This window comes from Clarias gariepinus, unplaced genomic scaffold (assembly GCF_024256425.1).
Source record: "Clarias gariepinus isolate MV-2021 ecotype Netherlands unplaced genomic scaffold, CGAR_prim_01v2 scaffold_37, whole genome shotgun sequence".
Taxonomy (NCBI): domain Eukaryota; kingdom Metazoa; phylum Chordata; class Actinopteri; order Siluriformes; family Clariidae; genus Clarias; species Clarias gariepinus.
The window spans coordinates 372,573-393,328 of record NW_026521004.1 but is presented as its reverse complement, the minus strand read 5'-3'; positions in this window follow the sequence as shown (position 1 = coordinate 393,328).

The following is a 20,756-nucleotide window of genomic DNA, read 5'->3' as shown; positions in this document are numbered from 1 at the left end:
ACCCAAACTACAGCCACAATGACAGATCAATTCACAGATTGGTCCCCTACCATATCCCCAATCAGAAAGGAAGAGTCAGACAGTAACCTGATTAGTGCCCTGGATCTTCCTGCCTCACCAAGGGAACAACGCACACCTCGCCGGCGTCCCAACCCCTGTGTCAGACCAGAACCAGACCTCATTTTAATTGAAGAACAACAGGAGGGCACACAGAACAATTTTAATAGTTCACTAAGGGTTACCCTAAGCCCCAACAAAGTGACTAGTCTCAGGACAGCCACACAGGCCCGCCTGAGTGTCGCACAGGGCACATCTTCTATAGTACAGTGTAGCCCTGGCGAGAGTATGCCAAATAGACACATAAACACAAACAGGAAAATGATTGATTGGAGACTCACGGTCCAGAAGAAGTGGCTGGTTATCGGTGATTCCAATCTCTCAAGAATTCCACCTTTCAAGATCACTGACCTCCAGGTGGAGAGCTATCCAGGGGCCACGTTCAGGCATATGGAGGCCGTGATTAATAAAACCCCGGTCTCCACTGACGTGGAGCATGTAGTATTATCACTGGGCATCAACGGCCGGACACAAAGTGCCAAAGACACGGCCATAAAACAGATGCAGGCAGCGTTAAGAGCAGCTAAAGAGACGTTCCCTCTGGCACAGATTTGGGTTCCAGAAGTGAACTTCTCGGACACTCTCCCAACAAAGGAGCAGGAACAATTAAGCATCCTTAATTCTTACATCTCTGCCAACCTTAAACACATCCCGGCCCTGTCCAGTTCAGAGTTTAACACTGAAAGTGATAACATACACTGGACAGGCGACACTGCCAGAAACATGCTACAACATTGGCTTAAATATTTAAATTAATTCTCCCCACAAGCCTGCAAGTACAGGAGGGGAACCGCAATGTTGTAATCCTATCTAAAAAATTTCATATAACTCCAGCACAACTTAGTCTGCTCAGCAGGGGTCTGACATTTATCCCATCGGATGGCATCACCACCAAACACCATAAGATGCAAACCAGGTATGATCTACAACAGTACCATAGGAGACTTAAATTAGCAACCTATTTTCAAAAAGAGACAGATTCAGATCCCCCGCCATTCACACCCAAATCAGACTGGATGCCACCATTTGACAAATTACCCACAGAATTACACACACTAATTGAAAAAGACTTAAAATACTTCACAAGATACTTTAGACCGTCTCCAGAAGCACCTAACCTCACTCCGGAGGAAACTAAGGCGCTGAAGGAGTTACGAGACAATAAACAGATTGTCATTAAACCAGCAGACAAAGGCAGTGCAATAATAATATTTGATCGGGAGCAATATCTATGGGAGGGATATAGACAATTACATGATAAAAATTATTATATTAAACTAAATAAACCCATCTACCCAGACACTGTGCCCATGGTCAAGTTGATAATCCAATCATTATATACCAAAAAATATATCAACTCCAAACAAAAGTCTTATTTATTGGGGAATACAGAACCTAGGAGCAGGAGGTTCTACATGCTTCCCAAAATCCACAAAGATCCGACCAAATGGAGCAAACCACATGAAATTCCCCCAGGAAGGCCTATAGTGTCGGATTGCGGCAGCGAAACGTACTATACGGCCGAATTCCTGGACCATTATCTGAATCCCCTTTCAATTAGCCACCCTAGCTACATAAAAGACACTTATGATTTTGTCAATAAAATCAAAGGACTTAAAATTCCCCAAAGAGCCATCTTATTCACCATGGATATAGATAGTCTTTATACTAATATCGACATCCAAGAGGGAATACGGGCCATCAAAAACATATTTCAGAAAAATCCTGACACCTCCAGGCCTGACAAAGAGCTAATTGAATTATTAGAAATAAATTTAAAAAGAAATGATTTTGAATTCAATGGGGATTTTTTCCTGCAGACCAAAGGCACGGCCATGGGCAAGAAGTTTGCCCCGGCCTACGCCAACATTTTTATGGCAGAATGGGAAACTTCAGCTTTGTCCCAATGCCACAAACAGCCGCTCCACTATTTTAGATATCTAGATGATATCTGGGGTGTCTGGACTCACACAGAGGAGGAATTTGGAGAATTTGTTCATATACTCAATAACCACAATCCATCCATAAAATTAAAATCCACCATCAGTAAGGTATCTGTGGACTTTTTGGACACCACGACTTATAAAGGCCCAGATTTCAGCCTCACACAGAAACTGGACATAAAAGTTTTTTTCAAAGAAACAGACACACATGCCTTACTGCACAAAACGAGTTTCCACCCCAAACACACTTACTCCGGCCTAGTGAAATCACAACTCCTGAGATTTCACCGCATATGTACCCGAGAACAGGACTTTATAGAGGCAACACGAACCCTCTTTGCAGCACTCAGGCCCAGGGGATATAATAGGTCTTTCCTGCGTAAGAGTTTTAAATCATACCTTACCAGAAGAGACCAAGTGGAGGGTACCAGCTTGCCCCTGGTCCTCACCTACTCCTCGGCCTCTGTGAAACTCACCAGGGAGGTGAAGTCCAACTTCCTGCACATATTGGGACAAAAACAAACATTTAGGGATTATAAAGTCATTGCAGCTTTCAGGAAAAACAAAAATTTACAGGATCATTTAATTAGAGCCAAACTCAATCCTTTACACAGCAAAAAACCGAAACATCAGGGACAATATTTTGAGCAAAAAGATTACATACAAAACAAATTTACAAAGGAAGTATTCATTACTCACCAATCGGGTACAGTTCACAGCAAAAACTGTGTATACCTCATTACATGCAAAGTGTGCAGAGCCCAATATGTGGGAGAGACGGGTAACACAATCCTTATTAGAATGACACAGCACAAACACAACATCCTAAAAGATAAAGAAAATGATACTTACCTGGTCAGACACTTCCGGGAACACGGCTGGGAATCCTTCCGGGTGATGGTCCTACAAGCCAACACGCAATGGTCCATCCTGCAAAGAAAAAGAGCAGAAAAAATATGGATACAGAAATTAGGCACCACACACCCGCTAGGCCTTAATGAAAAATAAACCGAGTAGAGCCGGCGGCATTGATGGCCAGTGCACACAAGGTAGCGCGTTAACCAACCCCTTTCCCTTACCTTAACCTCTCCTTTACCCCACCTTCTAACCTCTTCTTCCTCCCTAAACCCTAAAAACTTAACCCCAACTTCCCTACACCCCTAACCTTAACCTCTGACCCCTAGCCCTTCTTATCTTAACCCTAGCCTGCCTAAACCCCTTAACCTCTGACCCCTACCCTCCCTAAACCCTATAACTTAACCCCTAAAACTTACCCATAACCCTTAACCGCTAACCTCTAACCCCAACCCTAACCCTAACCCTAACCCTAGTTTTTAGAACCCCATTTGGAAACTCTACCCTAAACCTTAACCCTAATCCTAAACCCTAAACATAACCCTAATTTTTATAACCCCCATTCAAAATTCCAACCTAAAATCTAACCTTAACCTTAACCCCTAAACTTAACCTCAATTTGTATAACACTAATTCTAAAATTCTACTCTAAACCCTAACCTCAACCTTAAGCCCTAAACCTAACCACAAACATAAATCAGAATTCCTAACCTTAATTGTAAGCCCTAAAAATCTAACCCCTAATCCTAATCCTAAACCCAACCACAACCAAGCTCTAAAACCGAACCCTTAGCCCTAAACCTAACCTCTGCTCCTAAACTACAACCCTAAAACCTAATTTAAAAATCTATGTTTAAACCCTATATCTTAACCACTACCCCTAACAAATAAATCATTTATTTATTTATTTATTTATTTTAGATAAATTAAAACTAAATTCATGAATATGACAAAAAGAAAAATACACTGAACAAATTGGTTAAGAATATATTTAAATGGTAAAATAAATGGTAAAATATTTAAAATAAAAACTAAATTTATGAAAATGACAAAAAGAAAAATACACTGAAAAAATTGGTTAAATATATTTAAAGGATAAAATAATGGTAAAATATTTAAAATAAATATAAGGGACAAAGTTTTTTAAATTTTTAAAAAACTATTTAAATTTATTTGGGTAACAGAAAATACAAAATACAAACTGGTTTAAATTTGTTTCAGGAGCTAAAAAATATTTTTTAAAGGGTATTTAAAAGTGGGAGGAGTTATAAAGGGGAGGAAGATTATATATATGGGGGTGAGGAAAAAGGGACTTTATCACTTCTGCTTTGACTACAAGAGAAGAAACATCGATTTACCTGCCAAAAACCTTAAGCCATTTTTTGTTTTTTGTTTATAAAATAAGTGCCCTTGCCTGAAGAAGACCTTTTCAGGTCGAAACGTTGCGCAATTGGGCACAATTTCTTTTGGGAGTTTTATTTGATTTTTTTGTAAAAAAATAATTAAAATTCAATTTATTTAATTTAAATTCAGTAGGTTTTATTTGATTGATTTGATTTAAAAACTAGTGGATATGAGCTGGAGAGCTCAAGAACAGTGGACGGAGGTCCACTATAAAAAACGGGGACGGCGTCCCTTTATGCAAACACGGCCCGGGGATCAACTGAGAGCGGGGCCCCGAGGGATGGCCCGTGCATTTCCGGTCCCTCGTGAGGGGGTACCGGTTAAACACTATGTTCCTAACCCTAACCCTGACCCTGACCCTGACCCTAACCCTAACCCTAACCCTAACCCTAACCCTGACCATCTTTTCGTCTCCCTATAGCCTGAAAAACAGAACAAAAGAGACATTAAGCAAAATACCACAAATAAATATAATAAAATACACCACAGAAAGGGTAAAGTAAACACTTACCTGCTTACCATAATTACCATAAGGGGAAAAACTTCCCATCAAAACAATAATCACAAAAACAAAGGAAAAAACCCACAAAGAAATTAAATAAAACACTTACACCAAAGAAAGGTTAAACACTTACCTTCTTACCACAATTACCAAAAGGGGAAAACTAAGCCACAAAAAGAGGAAAACATCATGTTGAGAGAGACAGATGCTGTGTGAGAGACAGGTACTGTATGAAAGACAGGTACTGTGTGAGAGACAGGACTGGGTGAGAGACAGTTGCTGTGTGAGAGACAGCTACCAAGAAAGGTACTGTGTGAGAGACAGGACTGTGTGAGAGACAGTTGCTGTGTGAGAGACAGCTGCCGGGAGAGAGAGACAAGGGCTGTGTGAGAGACAGCGGCGGAATTCCCATCAAAACAATAATCATAAAACCTGGAAAAATACTACAAAGAAAGGAAATAAAATACTTACACATCAAAACCACAATTACCAAAAGGGGAAACTCCCATCAAAACAATAATCATAAAAAACCGGACAAAATTAAAAGGAAAAACAACTTAAGAAACCTGCAAAAAAGGGTAAAAATTAACCACAAAAAGAAGGAAGAAATTAAATAAAATACTTACCTGTTGTATTTACCTGCCTGGGGGAGCAGAAGTCCTGAAAGAAAGAAAAAAAGACAATAAACAACAAAGAAATGTAATAAATCATTTTCAGAAAAATGGAAAAATTAAATAAATACTTACCTGGTGCACTTTTCTGAAGCTAAATAAATAAGAGGAAAATATTTTCAGAAAAAGGAAAAAAGGATAAAAGTTACTTAATTGTTCTTGGCTGTTTAAAAGATTTTTTTCAACAAGGGGGCGGATCTTACAAGCTATAAAAGGTGACTTACCAAATTTCTCAGCATTCTAGAGTCAAGACAGCCATGAGAAGCATCAGAATTAGTTATGTTCCTTTTCCTTCTAAATAAACTGGGGTGTTTAAAGCAAGTCTGTGCCTGATGAAGGTTAAAATCAACCGAAACGTAGCGCTAAAAGACTTGCTAATGAAAGAGCTCATAGTGTAACCAAGGGGAGGGATGTACTTCAGAGCTAAAAGGGGAGATTGGAGGGGTCTAGAGCTGATAATGTCGTGGTAGGCCCGTGCATAACGTTGGTTCTGGGCCTGCATGGACCCGAGTCTCCCTACCCTATCCCCAAAACCTAATCCTAACCCCAATGTTCCCTGCCTTGGACCCTGTCCCGGGACCGTTACCCTATTTGTCACTACCCTATTCCCTTTTCCCCTACCTTAACCCCACTCGGGGCCCGTGCAGAACCTTGAAGCCACGGTTCTTTTCCCCTAACCCTATCCAGCCAGTGCCACCCGACGGAATTGGACTTCGGACCATCTTTTCGTCTCCCTATAGCCTGAAAAACAGAACAAAAGAGACATTAAGCAAAATACCACAAATAAATATAATAAAATACACCACAGAAAGGGTAAAGTAAACACTTACCTGCTTACCATAATTACCATAAGGGGAAAAACTTCCCATCAAAACAATAATCACAAAAACAAAGGAAAAAACCCACAAAGAAATTAAATAAAACACTTACACCAAAGAAAGGTTAAACACTTACCTTCTTACCACAATTACCAAAAGGGGAAAACTAAGCCACAAAAAGAGGAAAACATCATGTTGAGAGAGACAGATGCTGTGTGAGAGACAGGTACTGTATGAAAGACAGGTACTGTGTGAGAGACAGGACTGGGTGAGAGACAGTTGCTGTGTGAGAGACAGCTACCAAGAAAGGTACTGTGTGAGAGACAGGACTGTGTGAGAGACAGTTGCTGTGTGAGAGACAGCTGCCGGGAGAGAGAGACAAGGGCTGTGTGAGAGACAGCGGCGGAATTCCCATCAAAACAATAATCATAAAACCTGGAAAAATACTACAAAGAAAGGAAATAAAATACTTACACATCAAAACCACAATTACCAAAAGGGGAAACTCCCATCAAAACAATAATCATAAAAAACCGGACAAAATTAAAAGGAAAAACAACTTAAGAAACCTGCAAAAAAGGGTAAAAATTAACCACAAAAAGAAGGAAGAAATTAAATAAAATACTTACCTGTTGTATTTACCTGCCTGGGGGAGCAGAAGTCCTGAAAGAAAGAAAAAAAGACAATAAACAACAAAGAAATGTAATAAATCATTTTCAGAAAAATGGAAAAATTAAATAAATACTTACCTGGTGCACTTTTCTGAAGCTAAATAAATAAGAGGAAAATATTTTCAGAAAAAGGAAAAAAGGATAAAAGTTACTTAATTGTTCTTGGCTGTTTAAAAGATTTTTTTCAACAAGGGGGCGGATCTTACAAGCTATAAAAGGTGACTTACCAAATTTCTCAGCATTCTAGAGTCAAGACAGCCATGAGAAGCATCAGAATTAGTTATGTTCCTTTTCCTTCTAAATAAACTGGGGTGTTTAAAGCAAGTCTGTGCCTGATGAAGGTTAAAATCAACCGAAACGTAGCGCTAAAAGACTTGCTAATGAAAGAGCTCATAGTGTAACCAAGGGGAGGGATGTACTTCAGAGCTAAAAGGGGAGATTGGAGGGGTCTAGAGCTGATAATGTCGTGGTAGGCCCGTGCATAACGTTGGTTCTGGGCCTGCATGGACCCGAGTCTCCCTACCCTATCCCCAAAACCTAATCCTAACCCCAATGTTCCCTGCCTTGGACCCTGTCCCGGGACCGTTACCCTATTTGTCACTACCCTATTCCCTTTTCCCCTACCTTAACCCCACTCGGGGCCCGTGCAGAACCTTGAAGCCACGGTTCTTTTCCCCTAACCCTATCCAGCCAGTGCCACCCGACGGAATTGGACTTCGGACCATCTTTTCGTCTCCCTATAGCCTGAAAAACAGAACAAAAGAGACATTAAGCAAAATACCACAAATAAATATAATAAAATACACCACAGAAAGGGTAAAGTAAACACTTACCTGCTTACCATAATTACCATAAGGGGAAAAACTTCCCATCAAAACAATAATCACAAAAACAAAGGAAAAAACCCACAAAGAAATTAAATAAAACACTTACACCAAAGAAAGGTTAAACACTTACCTTCTTACCACAATTACCAAAAGGGGAAAACTAAGCCACAAAAAGAGGAAAACATCATGTTGAGAGAGACAGATGCTGTGTGAGAGACAGGTACTGTATGAAAGACAGGTACTGTGTGAGAGACAGGACTGGGTGAGAGACAGTTGCTGTGTGAGAGACAGCTACCAAGAAAGGTACTGTGTGAGAGACAGGACTGTGTGAGAGACAGTTGCTGTGTGAGAGACAGCTGCCGGGAGAGAGAGACAAGGGCTGTGTGAGAGACAGCGGCGGAATTCCCATCAAAACAATAATCATAAAACCTGGAAAAATACTACAAAGAAAGGAAATAAAATACTTACACATCAAAACCACAATTACCAAAAGGGGAAACTCCCATCAAAACAATAATCATAAAAAACCGGACAAAATTAAAAGGAAAAACAACTTAAGAAACCTGCAAAAAAGGGTAAAAATTAACCACAAAAAGAAGGAAGAAATTAAATAAAATACTTACCTGTTGTATTTACCTGCCTGGGGGAGCAGAAGTCCTGAAAGAAAGAAAAAAAGACAATAAACAACAAAGAAATGTAATAAATCATTTTCAGAAAAATGGAAAAATTAAATAAATACTTACCTGGTGCACTTTTCTGAAGCTAAATAAATAAGAGGAAAATATTTTCAGAAAAAGGAAAAAAGGATAAAAGTTACTTAATTGTTCTTGGCTGTTTAAAAGATTTTTTTCAACAAGGGGGCGGATCTTACAAGCTATAAAAGGTGACTTACCAAATTTCTCAGCATTCTAGAGTCAAGACAGCCATGAGAAGCATCAGAATTAGTTATGTTCCTTTTCCTTCTAAATAAACTGGGGTGTTTAAAGCAAGTCTGTGCCTGATGAAGGTTAAAATCAACCGAAACGTAGCGCTAAAAGACTTGCTAATGAAAGAGCTCATAGTGTAACCAAGGGGAGGGATGTACTTCAGAGCTAAAAGGGGAGATTGGAGGGGTCTAGAGCTGATAATGTCGTGGTAGGCCCGTGCATAACGTTGGTTCTGGGCCTGCATGGACCCGAGTCTCCCTACCCTATCCCCAAAACCTAATCCTAACCCCAATGTTCCCTGCCTTGGACCCTGTCCCGGGACCGTTACCCTATTTGTCACTACCCTATTCCCTTTTCCCCTACCTTAACCCCACTCGGGGCCCGTGCAGAACCTTGAAGCCACGGTTCTTTTCCCCTAACCCTAACCCTAACCCTAACCCTAACCCTACGTTGGTTCTGGGCCTGCAGAGACCCGAGTTTCCCTATCCTATCCCCAAACCCCACCCTATCCCCAAAGTTCCTTGCCTTGGACCCTGCCCCGGGACCGTTTACCTAATTGTCTTAACCCCTACCCCCCTCTTTCCCTAAACATAACCTCACTTGGGTTCTTTGCGGATTTCTGGAACCACGGTCTTTACCCTAACCTAACCCAGCCAGTGCCACCCGATGGAGTTGGACTTGGACCATCTTTTTGTCTTCCAAATAGCCTGAAAAACAACAAAAATTAATCAAAGATAATACTTACCTGCTGCACTTACCTGTCCTGATGGTCAAAAATCCTGAAACAAGGTAAAAAGAACCATAAAAATTGAGGGACAATTTTTGGTAAGTTGAAAGGAAGTCAAAAACACTGTCCAGATGGTCAAAAATCCTGAAAAAAGGAAAAAAGAACCATCAAACACATGAAAAAAATCATGGGACAATTTTTGGAAACTTGGAAAAAGTTTATTAATTACCTGGTACACTTATTTTCTGAAGTTAAATAATTTGGAGAAGAAAATAACTTCCAGAAAAATGAAAAAGCTAATTATTTTTCCTTGGTTGTTATTTAAGGAACAATTTTTTCAACAAGGGGGTGTATCCCATGTATTTAAAGGGTCAGTTGAACAAAGTTTTCATCACTCTAGCATCGAAGCAGCCAGGAGAAACATTAAAATGCAAGTCTGTGCCTGATGAAGGTTAAGTCAAACCGAAACGTAGCGCCAAATAGACTTGCAATGAAGAGCTCAAAGTGTTAACCAAGGGGAGGGATGTTTTTCAAAGCTACAGGGGAGATTTTAGGTGTCTGAGACCTTTGAAATCGTGGTAGGCCCGCGCACAACGTTGGTTCTGGGCCTGCAGAGACCCGAGTTTCCCTATCCTATCCCCAAACCCCACCCTATCCCCAAAGTTCCTTGCCTTGGACCCTGCCCCGGGACCGTTTACCTAATTGTCTTAACCCCTACCCCCCTCTTTCCCTAAACATAACCTCACTTGGGTTCTTTGCGGATTTCTGGAACCACGGTCTTTACCCTAACCTAACCCAGCCAGTGCCACCCGATGGAGTTGGACTTGGACCATCTTTTTGTCTTCCAAATAGCCTGAAAAACAACAAAAATTAATCAAAGATAATACTTACCTGCTGCACTTACCTGTCCTGATGGTCAAAAATCCTGAAACAAGGTAAAAAGAACCATAAAAATTGAGGGACAATTTTTGGTAAGTTGAAAGGAAGTCAAAAACACTGTCCAGATGGTCAAAAATCCTGAAAAAAGGAAAAAAGAACCATCAAACACATGAAAAAAATCATGGGACAATTTTTGGAAACTTGGAAAAAGTTTATTAATTACCTGGTACACTTATTTTCTGAAGTTAAATAATTTGGAGAAGAAAATAACTTCCAGAAAAATGAAAAAGCTAATTATTTTTCCTTGGTTGTTATTTAAGGAACAATTTTTTCAACAAGGGGGTGTATCCCATGTATTTAAAGGGTCAGTTGAACAAAGTTTTCATCACTCTAGCATCGAAGCAGCCAGGAGAAACATTAAAATGCAAGTCTGTGCCTGATGAAGGTTAAGTCAAACCGAAACGTAGCGCCAAATAGACTTGCAATGAAGAGCTCAAAGTGTTAACCAAGGGGAGGGATGTTTTTCAAAGCTACAGGGGAGATTTTAGGTGTCTGAGACCTTTGAAATCGTGGTAGGCCCGCGCACAACGTTGGTTCTGGGCCTGCAGAGACCCGAGTTTCCCTATCCTATCCCCAAACCCCACCCTATCCCCAAAGTTCCTTGCCTTGGACCCTGCCCCGGGACCGTTAACCTAATTGTCTTAAGCCCTACCCCCCTCTTTCCCTAAACATAACCTCACTTGGGTTCTCTGCGGATTTCTGGAACCACGGTCTTTACCCTACCCTAACCCTAACCCTAACCCTAACCCTAACCCTAGCGCCAAATAGAAGTGCCTGATGAAGGTTAAGTCAAACCGAAACGTAGCGCCAAATAGAAGTGCCTGATGAAGGTTAAGTCAAACCGAAACGTAGCGCCAAATAGGTGCCTGATGAAGGTTAAGTCAAACCGAAACGTAGCGCCAAATAGACTTGCAATAAAGAGCTCAAAGTGTTTACCAAGGGGAGGGATGTTTTTCAAGGCTACAGGGGAGATTTTAGGTGTCTGAGACCTTTGAAATCGTGGTAGGCCCGCGCACAACGTTGGTTCTGGGCCTGCAGAGACCCAAGTTTCCCTATCCTATCCCCAAACCCCATCCTATCCCCAAAGTTCCTTGCCTTGGACCCTGCCCCGGGACCGTTAACCTAATTGTCTTAACCCCTACCCCCCTCTTTCCCTAAACATAACCTCACTTGGGCTCTTTGCGGATTTCTGGAACCACGGTCTTTACCCTAACCTAACCCAGCCAGTGCCACCCGATGGAGTTGGACTTGGACCACCTTTTTGTCTTCCAAATAGCCTGAAAAACAACAAAAATTAATCAAAGATAATACTTACCTGCTGCACTTACCTGTCCTGATGGTCAAAAATCCTGAAACAAGGTAAAAAGAACCATAAAAATTAAGGGACAATTTTTGGTAAGTTGAAAGGAAGTCAAAAACACTGTCCAGATGGTCAAAAATCCTGAAAAAAGGAAAAAAGAACCATTAAACACATGAAAAAAATCATGGGACAATTTTTGGAAACTTGGAAAAAGTTTATTAATTACCTGGTACACTTATTTTCTGAAGTTACATAATTTGGAGAAGAAAATAACTTCCAGAAAAATGAAAAAGCAAATTATTTTTCCTTGGTTGTTATTTAAGGAACAATTTTTTCAACAAGGGGGTGTGTCCCATGTATTTAAAGGGTCAGTTGAACAAAGTTTTCATCACTCTAGCATCGAAGCAGCCAGGAGAAACATTAAAATGCAAGTCTGTGCCTGATGAAGGTTAAGTCAAACCGAAACGTAGCGCCAAATAGACTTGCAATAAAGAGCTCAAAGTGTTTACCAAGGGGAGGGATGTTTTTCAAGGCTACAGGGGAGATTTTAGGTGTCTGAGACCTTTGAAATCGTGGTAGGCCCGCGCACAACGTTGGTTCTGGGCCTGCAGAGACCCAAGTTTCCCTATCCTATCCCCAAACCCCATCCTATCCCCAAAGTTCCTTGCCTTGGACCCTGCCCCGGGACCGTTAACCTAATTGTCTTAACCCCTACCCCCCTCTTTCCCTAAACATAACCTCACTTGGGCTCTTTGCGGATTTCTGGAACCACGGTCTTTACCCTAACCTAACCCAGCCAGTGCCACCCGATGGAGTTGGACTTGGACCACCTTTTTGTCTTCCAAATAGCCTGAAAAACAACAAAAATTAATCAAAGATAATACTTACCTGCTGCACTTACCTGTCCTGATGGTCAAAAATCCTGAAACAAGGTAAAAAGAACCATAAAAATTAAGGGACAATTTTTGGTAAGTTGAAAGGAAGTCAAAAACACTGTCCAGATGGTCAAAAATCCTGAAAAAAGGAAAAAAGAACCATTAAACACATGAAAAAAATCATGGGACAATTTTTGGAAACTTGGAAAAAGTTTATTAATTACCTGGTACACTTATTTTCTGAAGTTACATAATTTGGAGAAGAAAATAACTTCCAGAAAAATGAAAAAGCAAATTATTTTTCCTTGGTTGTTATTTAAGGAACAATTTTTTCAACAAGGGGGTGTGTCCCATGTATTTAAAGGGTCAGTTGAACAAAGTTTTCATCACTCTAGCATCGAAGCAGCCAGGAGAAACATTAAAATGCAAGTCTGTGCCTGATGAAGGTTAAGTCAAACCGAAACGTAGCGCCAAATAGACTTGCAATAAAGAGCTCAAAGTGTTTACCAAGGGGAGGGATGTTTTTCAAGGCTACAGGGGAGATTTTAGGTGTCTGAGACCTTTGAAATCGTGGTAGGCCCGCGCACAACGTTGGTTCTGGGCCTGCAGAGACCCAAGTTTCCCTATCCTATCCCCAAACCCCATCCTATCCCCAAAGTTCCTTGCCTTGGACCCTGCCCCGGGACCGTTAACCTAATTGTCTTAACCCCTACCCCCCTCTTTCCCTAAACATAACCTCACTTGGGCTCTTTGCGGATTTCTGGAACCACGGTCTTTACCCTAACCTAACCCAGCCAGTGCCACCCGATGGAGTTGGACTTGGACCACCTTTTTGTCTTCCAAATAGCCTGAAAAACAACAAAAATTAATCAAAGATAATACTTACCTGCTGCACTTACCTGTCCTGATGGTCAAAAATCCTGAAACAAGGTAAAAAGAACCATAAAAATTAAGGGACAATTTTTGGTAAGTTGAAAGGAAGTCAAAAACACTGTCCAGATGGTCAAAAATCCTGAAAAAAGGAAAAAAGAACCATTAAACACATGAAAAAAATCATGGGACAATTTTTGGAAACTTGGAAAAAGTTTATTAATTACCTGGTACACTTATTTTCTGAAGTTACATAATTTGGAGAAGAAAATAACTTCCAGAAAAATGAAAAAGCAAATTATTTTTCCTTGGTTGTTATTTAAGGAACAATTTTTTCAACAAGGGGGTGTGTCCCATGTATTTAAAGGGTCAGTTGAACAAAGTTTTCATCACTCTAGCATCGAAGCAGCCAGGAGAAACATTAAAATGCAAGTCTGTGCCTGATGAAGGTTAAGTCAAACCGAAACGTAGCGCCAAATAGACTTGCAATAAAGAGCTCAAAGTGTTTACCAAGGGGAGGGATGTTTTTCAAAGCTACAGGGGAGATTTTAGGTGTCTGAGACCTTTGAAATCGTGGTAGGCCCGCGCACAACGTTGGTTCTGGGCCTGCAGAGACCCGAGTTTCCCTATCCTATCCCCAAACCCCACCCTATCCCCAAAGTTCCTTGCCTTGGACCCTGCCCCGGGACCGTTTACCTAATTGTCTTAACCCCTACCCCCCTCTTTCCCTAAACATAACCTCACTTGGGTTCTTTGCGGATTTCTGGAACCACGGTCTTTACCCTAACCTAACCCTAACCCTAACCCTAAACATAACCATTAGTTTTACCCTCTAAACCCAAATTTTTAAAACCTAAACATAACCGTTAGTTTTAAATTTAAGTTCTAGAACCCTAGATCAGCACAACCCTATGTTCTTATAACCCTAGGTGTATCTGACCTCAAACCGTTCTACGAGCACTATCCCTTAAGACTTATTTTACCCTATCTGGGGTAGGAGTGCTCAGTAATTAATTTCTCCCCAGCCTAGCCCAAAACACGATCGTTAGCCTACTTCAATCTATCAGGCGCCATATCCGTCGATCGTTTGTATGGAGAGCGCTGGAGATGAGGCCTGAGTTGCAGGCCCGTGCACCACGTGGGTCTCTGGGTTTACGCCAGAGCTACGTCTTTTTACCCTAACCTAACCCTAACCCTAGCTTTCTAACCCTATCTTTTCCCAGCCCTAATCTTAACCCTAATTTACCCAACCCTAATTCTCCCTACCCCTAATCCCAAATCTTACCTTTTATTTCTGGCGTGGGAGCGGGCATGGCCTGGCGTTGCGGCTATTTCCCCTAACCTAACCCTAGTCACCCACACCCCCTGGGGCTTAGCCTCTACGGGTCCTTGACATTTTAGGGTTGTAGCATATTAGGGCTCCCAGCTCTTGCTCTTAGGGTTTGGGGGCTTCAGACCCAGCTTGGGGCTTTGGACTTTCCCCCGCCCCAGGCACCCCCAGGTCGGATTCACTAGTCACCCACACCCCCTGGGGCTCAGCCTTTATGGGGCTTTGACATTTTAGGGTTGTAGGATATTAGGGCTCCCAGCTCTTGCTCTTAGGGTTTGGGGGCTTCAGACCCAGCTTGGGGCTTGGGTCCTTTCCCAGCCCCAGCTTGGGGCTTTAGACTTTTCCCAGCCCCAGGCACCCCCAGGTCGGATTCACTAGGCACCCACACCCCCTGGGGCTCAGCCTTTATGGGGCTTTGACATTTTAGGGTTGTAGCATATTAGGGCTCCCAGCTCTTGCTCTTAGGGTTTGGGGGCTTCAGACCCAGCTTGGGGCTTGGGTCCTTTCCCAGCCCCAGCTTGGGGCTTTAGACTTTTCCCAGCCCCTGGCACCCCCAGGTCGGATTCACTAGTCACCCACACCCCCTGGGGCTCAGCCTTTATGGGGTTTTGACATTTTAGGGTTGTAGCATATTAGGGCTTCTAGCTTTTAGGGTTTGGGACCTTCCCCAGCCCCAGCTTGGGGCTTTGGACTTTCCCCAGCCCCAGGCACCTCCAGGTCGGGCACAATAGTCACCCACACCCCCTGGGGCTTAGCATCAATGGAGCTTTGACATTTTAGGGTTGTAGCATATTAGGGCTCCCAGCTCTTAGGGTTTGGGACTTTCCCCAGCCCCAGCATGGGGCTTTGGACCTTTCCCAGTACCAGGCACACCCAGGTCGGCCACACTAGTCACCCACACCCCCTGAGGCTTAGCTTCTATGGGCTTTAACATTTTAGGGCTGTAGCATATTAGGGCTGAGGCACAGGCTGAGTGGGCTAGGGTTTTGGACTTACCCCCAGCCCCAGATTGGGGATCAGCACCTTTCCTTATCCCCAGGCACCTCAGGTCAGCCAGACTCGTAGGGCTCACTGAGCTGAATTCAATGAGCCTTCCCCCAGCTCTCTTACCCTAATAGCCAGGGAGATATAATGTCTCAACCCTACGCCAATCCTGGGCATCCTACCCCTGGCAAACTCACCACACTTTTAGGGCTCGACAGTTTGCATCCAACAAGCCCTTCCACACCTCTCTAGCCCCATGGGCTGAGGAGATAGTCCCGAAAAGGCCCGGGAGCTTGAAGGCCGCTAGCAGGCGCCCTGAGAAACTCAACCCTAACAAACCTAGGCATTCTCCATGAGGGCACCAAGACAATTCCTACGAGCCCTCCCCCAGCTCTCTAACCCTAAGGGCTGGAGAGATAGGTTGGTTTGAACCCCGGAAAGTTTAGCGCCGCTTACCAGCCGGCCTGAGTACCCCACACCCAGCCATCCTAGACACCCTTTCCAGGGCCCCCGGGCAAAATCCAATAAGCCCTCCCCCAGCTCTCTAGCCCTAAGGGCCGGGGAGATATGCCCGAAAAGGCCTGAGAGCTTGCTGGCCACTAGCGGGCGCCCCGGGTGACTCAGCCCCGCCAAACTTAGCCAGCCTCATAGGGCTCACCTGGCCCTGTTTAACATGCCCTCCCCCAGACCTGTAGCCCTAACGGCCGCGGAGTTACACCCGCCCAACCCCAAGGGGAATAGCGCCATCCACTGCCGGGGCCCTAGAACCGGCCTCTCCCCGGGGATCATATCTCCAGGGGACCTGGTGCCCCAGGGGGGCCCGGGCACCCACACTTAAGCCCCCCTATACGGACTAAACCCTTCCCGAAGTCCCCTTAAAGAACCGGGCCCCTGGTATACCTCTGAATTTTTCATTACAGGCCCCCTCGGGTATCCCAGGGGTAAGGAGTTCCAAGAGGCAAACCACTGGTGCTTAGTCCGTGTGGGGGCACTTAAGTGTGGGGGCCCGGGGGCGGATGGTGCTAAGCCCTGGAACACCTAGGGTTAGGTCGCCCAACGGGCACTTTAGGACGGCCACACTAGTCACCTTCACCCGCTGTCACACCCTGGAGGTCATCACAGGCTGAATCATCCTGGAGGAATGGGGTTCTCCCCAGCCCTAAGCACCCTCTCCTGGGCCACATGGGTCACCCTCGCCCCGGGTCACAGCCTGAAGGTCAGCTTTATTTTTTACACGCTGAATCATCCTGGAGGAATAGGATTCTCCCCAGCCCTAGGCACCCTCTCCTGGGCCACATGGGTCACCCCCACCCGCAGTCACACCCTAGAGGTCAGACATAGAATATTTTCACAGGCCAAATCCCCCTGGAGGAATGGGATTCTCTCCAGCCAGAGGCACTCTCCTCGACCACACAGGTCACCTCCACCCCGGGTTACAGCCCTGGAGGTCAGCTTCATTTTCACTGGCCAAATCCTTCTGAAGGAATGGGATTCTCCCCAGCCCTAGGCACTTCTGGGCGGCCACTTGTCTCTTTACCCATGGTCGCCCTTTCACGCCCGAGGCCGGACCCAGTCCTGGTCTGGCCCCGTTGGAGGCCAGGATCTCTGTATGGTAATGTCAATGGGACCGACTTCTCAGTGCAAGTCTCTTGAGGGTAAGAATCTAGGATCTTACCGATAAGTAGAGTTCTGCGGAAATCCGATAATCCGAGCTGGCCCCAGGCACCTCAGGTCAGCCGCACGACCCACCTACGGCGCCCACGGGGCTCCAGAAGCCCCCGAATTCAAATGCCTGTATCTCAGCCGCCGTCCGTTAGATCGGCCCCAAATTTCAGATGGGTGTTCGGGGGAAGGGCCCGGACGCCATGCTCTGGGCCCCGCTCCTTAGCCTCAAAGGCCTAGAGATATTCCAGCTTAACCCCAGGGGGTTGGGAGCTTCTCACACTGTCCCCGAGCAACCCACCTCCAAGAAACCTAGCCAGCCTCGTAGGGCTCACCAAGCCGCATCCGATGAGCCTAGCCCCAGCCCTTGGGGCCGGAGAAATATGCCGGCTGGAATCCCGGGCAGTTGCGCACCACCTACCAGCCGGCTCGAGCGCCCCAGCTCCAGGGCACCTGGCCAGCCTTGTAGGGCATCCCGGGGCTGGGGACAGATGACGGCGGATGACTGGGAGCTCGAACCCCAGGATGCTGGGGTTAGGGTTAGGGTGCTAGGGTTAGGGTTAGTATAGTATTACTTACATACAAGGGCTTAAATGGTTTAGCTCCCCCATACCTAACCAGTCTTCTGATACGCTATAATCCACCACGTTCCTTAAGATCACAAAACTCTGGACTTCTTGTAATTCCCAGAATTTCAAAATCTACAAAAGGGGGTAGGGCTTTTTCATATTTAGCTCCAAAGCTTTGGAATAGCCTTCAGACAGTGTTTGGGGCTCAGACACAGTTTCCCGGTTTAAAAGTAGACTCAAGACGCATCTCTTTAATCTGGCATACGCGTAACTTATCCCATAACTTCATACTTCAGTACACCTAAGCTGAATGGCAACTATGCTAATTTTCTCCATCTGTACTTTTCTACCCATCCCGAAGCATCTTGAGATTGTACCAGCTTCTAGACAAAGGCCAACCCTGTGAGGATCCTAAGGCATCCAGAGAAGGACCAGCTCCAGCTGGATTCGGCCTTATTATGGTTGGAACTACACATCCTGCTTCTGTGCTCCCAGTGATCCAGACCCCATCTGCCCTCTGCACCTACTGACTTATCCCTATGCTGAACTGGACTTCATGTTAATTTAAAGAATTTCTGTTATATTGTACTTTCAGCTGCATAACACATGATGTTATATCATCTCTCTGTTATAACCCAAATGAGGATGTGTTCCCTGTTGAGTCTGGTTCCTCTCAAGGTTTCTTCCTATTGCCATCTCAGGGAGTTTTTCCTTGCCACTGTCGCCGTCACCCTTGGCTTGCTCATCAGAGACATTTCATTCATTCATCTCATTATTATCTAGACACATTTTTCTCACACATACACAATTTATTATATATATATATATATATATATATATTATAATTTTTTATGAATTTCTTTTATTTTTGTGAAGCTGCTTTGAGACAATGACCATTGTTAATTCAATTCAATTCAATTTTATTTGTATAGCGCTTTTAGCAATTTTCATTGCCGCAAAGCAGCTTTACACAGTCAAAAGAATTATTTAAGTTTGTATGAAATGTAAATTTGTATGAATCAAAATGGTCAGTTTGTCCCTGGTGAGCAAGCCGAGGGCGACAGTGGCAAGGAAAACCTCCCTGAGATGGTAATAGGAAGAAACCTTGAGAGGAACCAGACTCAACAGGGAACCCATCCTCATTTGGGTGAAACAGAAAGCAGTAGATGATCTGCATTTATACAGTGTGTAGGGTGGGAGGCAGTTCAGCTATAATAGCTGATGTTAATTGATGTTAATATGGAGTCCAGGTAGTTATTGAAAACCCAGGTAGACTTGTAAGAAGTTCCAGTCATGAACTATCGAACTGTCAAGTCCCCAGAGAAACAGTTGCCAACACCAGTCAAGGCCAGAACCATTTTCTAGGTAGAGAGAATCATTCCCAGACACCAGACGCATCCCAGAGAGACGCACGGGGCATCCATGTGATGAGATCTTCAGCCAGAAGCGGGGCACCAGGATGGGTCAGACAGGTCCGGAGGGCAGAGGGAGTCTGGATCACTGGCAGCTCAGGAACGACATGTGTAGCTCGACAGAGAGAGAGAGAAAGAGTGAAAGGGGGAGACAGGAGGAGAGAGGAAAGAGAAAGGGGGGAAAGAGAAGAAGAGGAGAGATGGCAGTTAGGTATGGTCACAGTCACACAATGTATAATGTGAATGTATATTAACTGTAGAGTGCAAGCAGAGACTCCGGCAGGACTAACTATGACAGCATAACTAAAAGGGAGAGCCAGAAGGAAACACAAACATGAGGGCTTCGTGACATGTAAAGCAAACAATCACCTCACCGTCAGCAAACCTGAGTGATCAATGAGAGTGAGGAAGACAGCATCCAAACATACCAGTTCACCATAATACTCTACGTCCATGAGTCCCCCAGATCTGCTCCTTTACCTATGGCAAATCTATTTATAAAAATGCTTGGCTAAATAAATAGGATTTTAGCCTGGACTTAAACACTGAGACTGTGTCTGAGTCCCGAACACTATTTGGAAGACTATTCCATAATTTTGGGGCTTTGTAAGAAAAAGCTCTGCCCCCAGCTGTATTTTTCATAATACGGGGTACTGACAAGCAGCCTGCATCCTTTGATCGAAGTAGGCGTGGCGGATCGTAAGACACTAGCAGTTCGCTCAGATACTGTGGTGTAAGACCATTTAATGCTTTATATGTCAAGAGTAGTATTTTAAAATCAATGCGCAATTTATGGGGATCCAATGAAGTGAAGGTAAGGTAAGTGTGATGTGCTCGTATCTTCTGGTTCTAGTGAGGACTCTTGCTGCTGCATTCTGGACTAGCTGAAGCTTGTTTATGCATCTAGTTGAACAGCTAGACAGTAAGGCATCACAATAGTCCAACCTAAAGGTGATAAAAGCATGATTTTTTTTATTTTGGCAATATTCCTGAGGTGAAAGAATGCTATCCTGGTAATATTATCTACATGTGCTTTAAATGAAAGGCTTGAATCTATAATCACACCGAGGTCTTTTACTGTTGCACTTGATGGAACAGAAAGGCCATTTAAAATCACAGTGTGATCAGAAAGCTTACTTCTAGCTGCGTGTGGTCCTATGACTAGAACTTCTGTCTTATCAGGATTAAGCAGAAGGAAATTAATTAACATCCAATCTCTTATGTTCTGCACACATTGCTCAACTTTAGTAAGCTGGTTTTTCTCATCTGGTTTTGCTGAAACGTATACTTGTGTGTCATCAGCATAACAATGAAAACTAATACCATGTTTACGAATTATGTTGCCTAGAGGAAG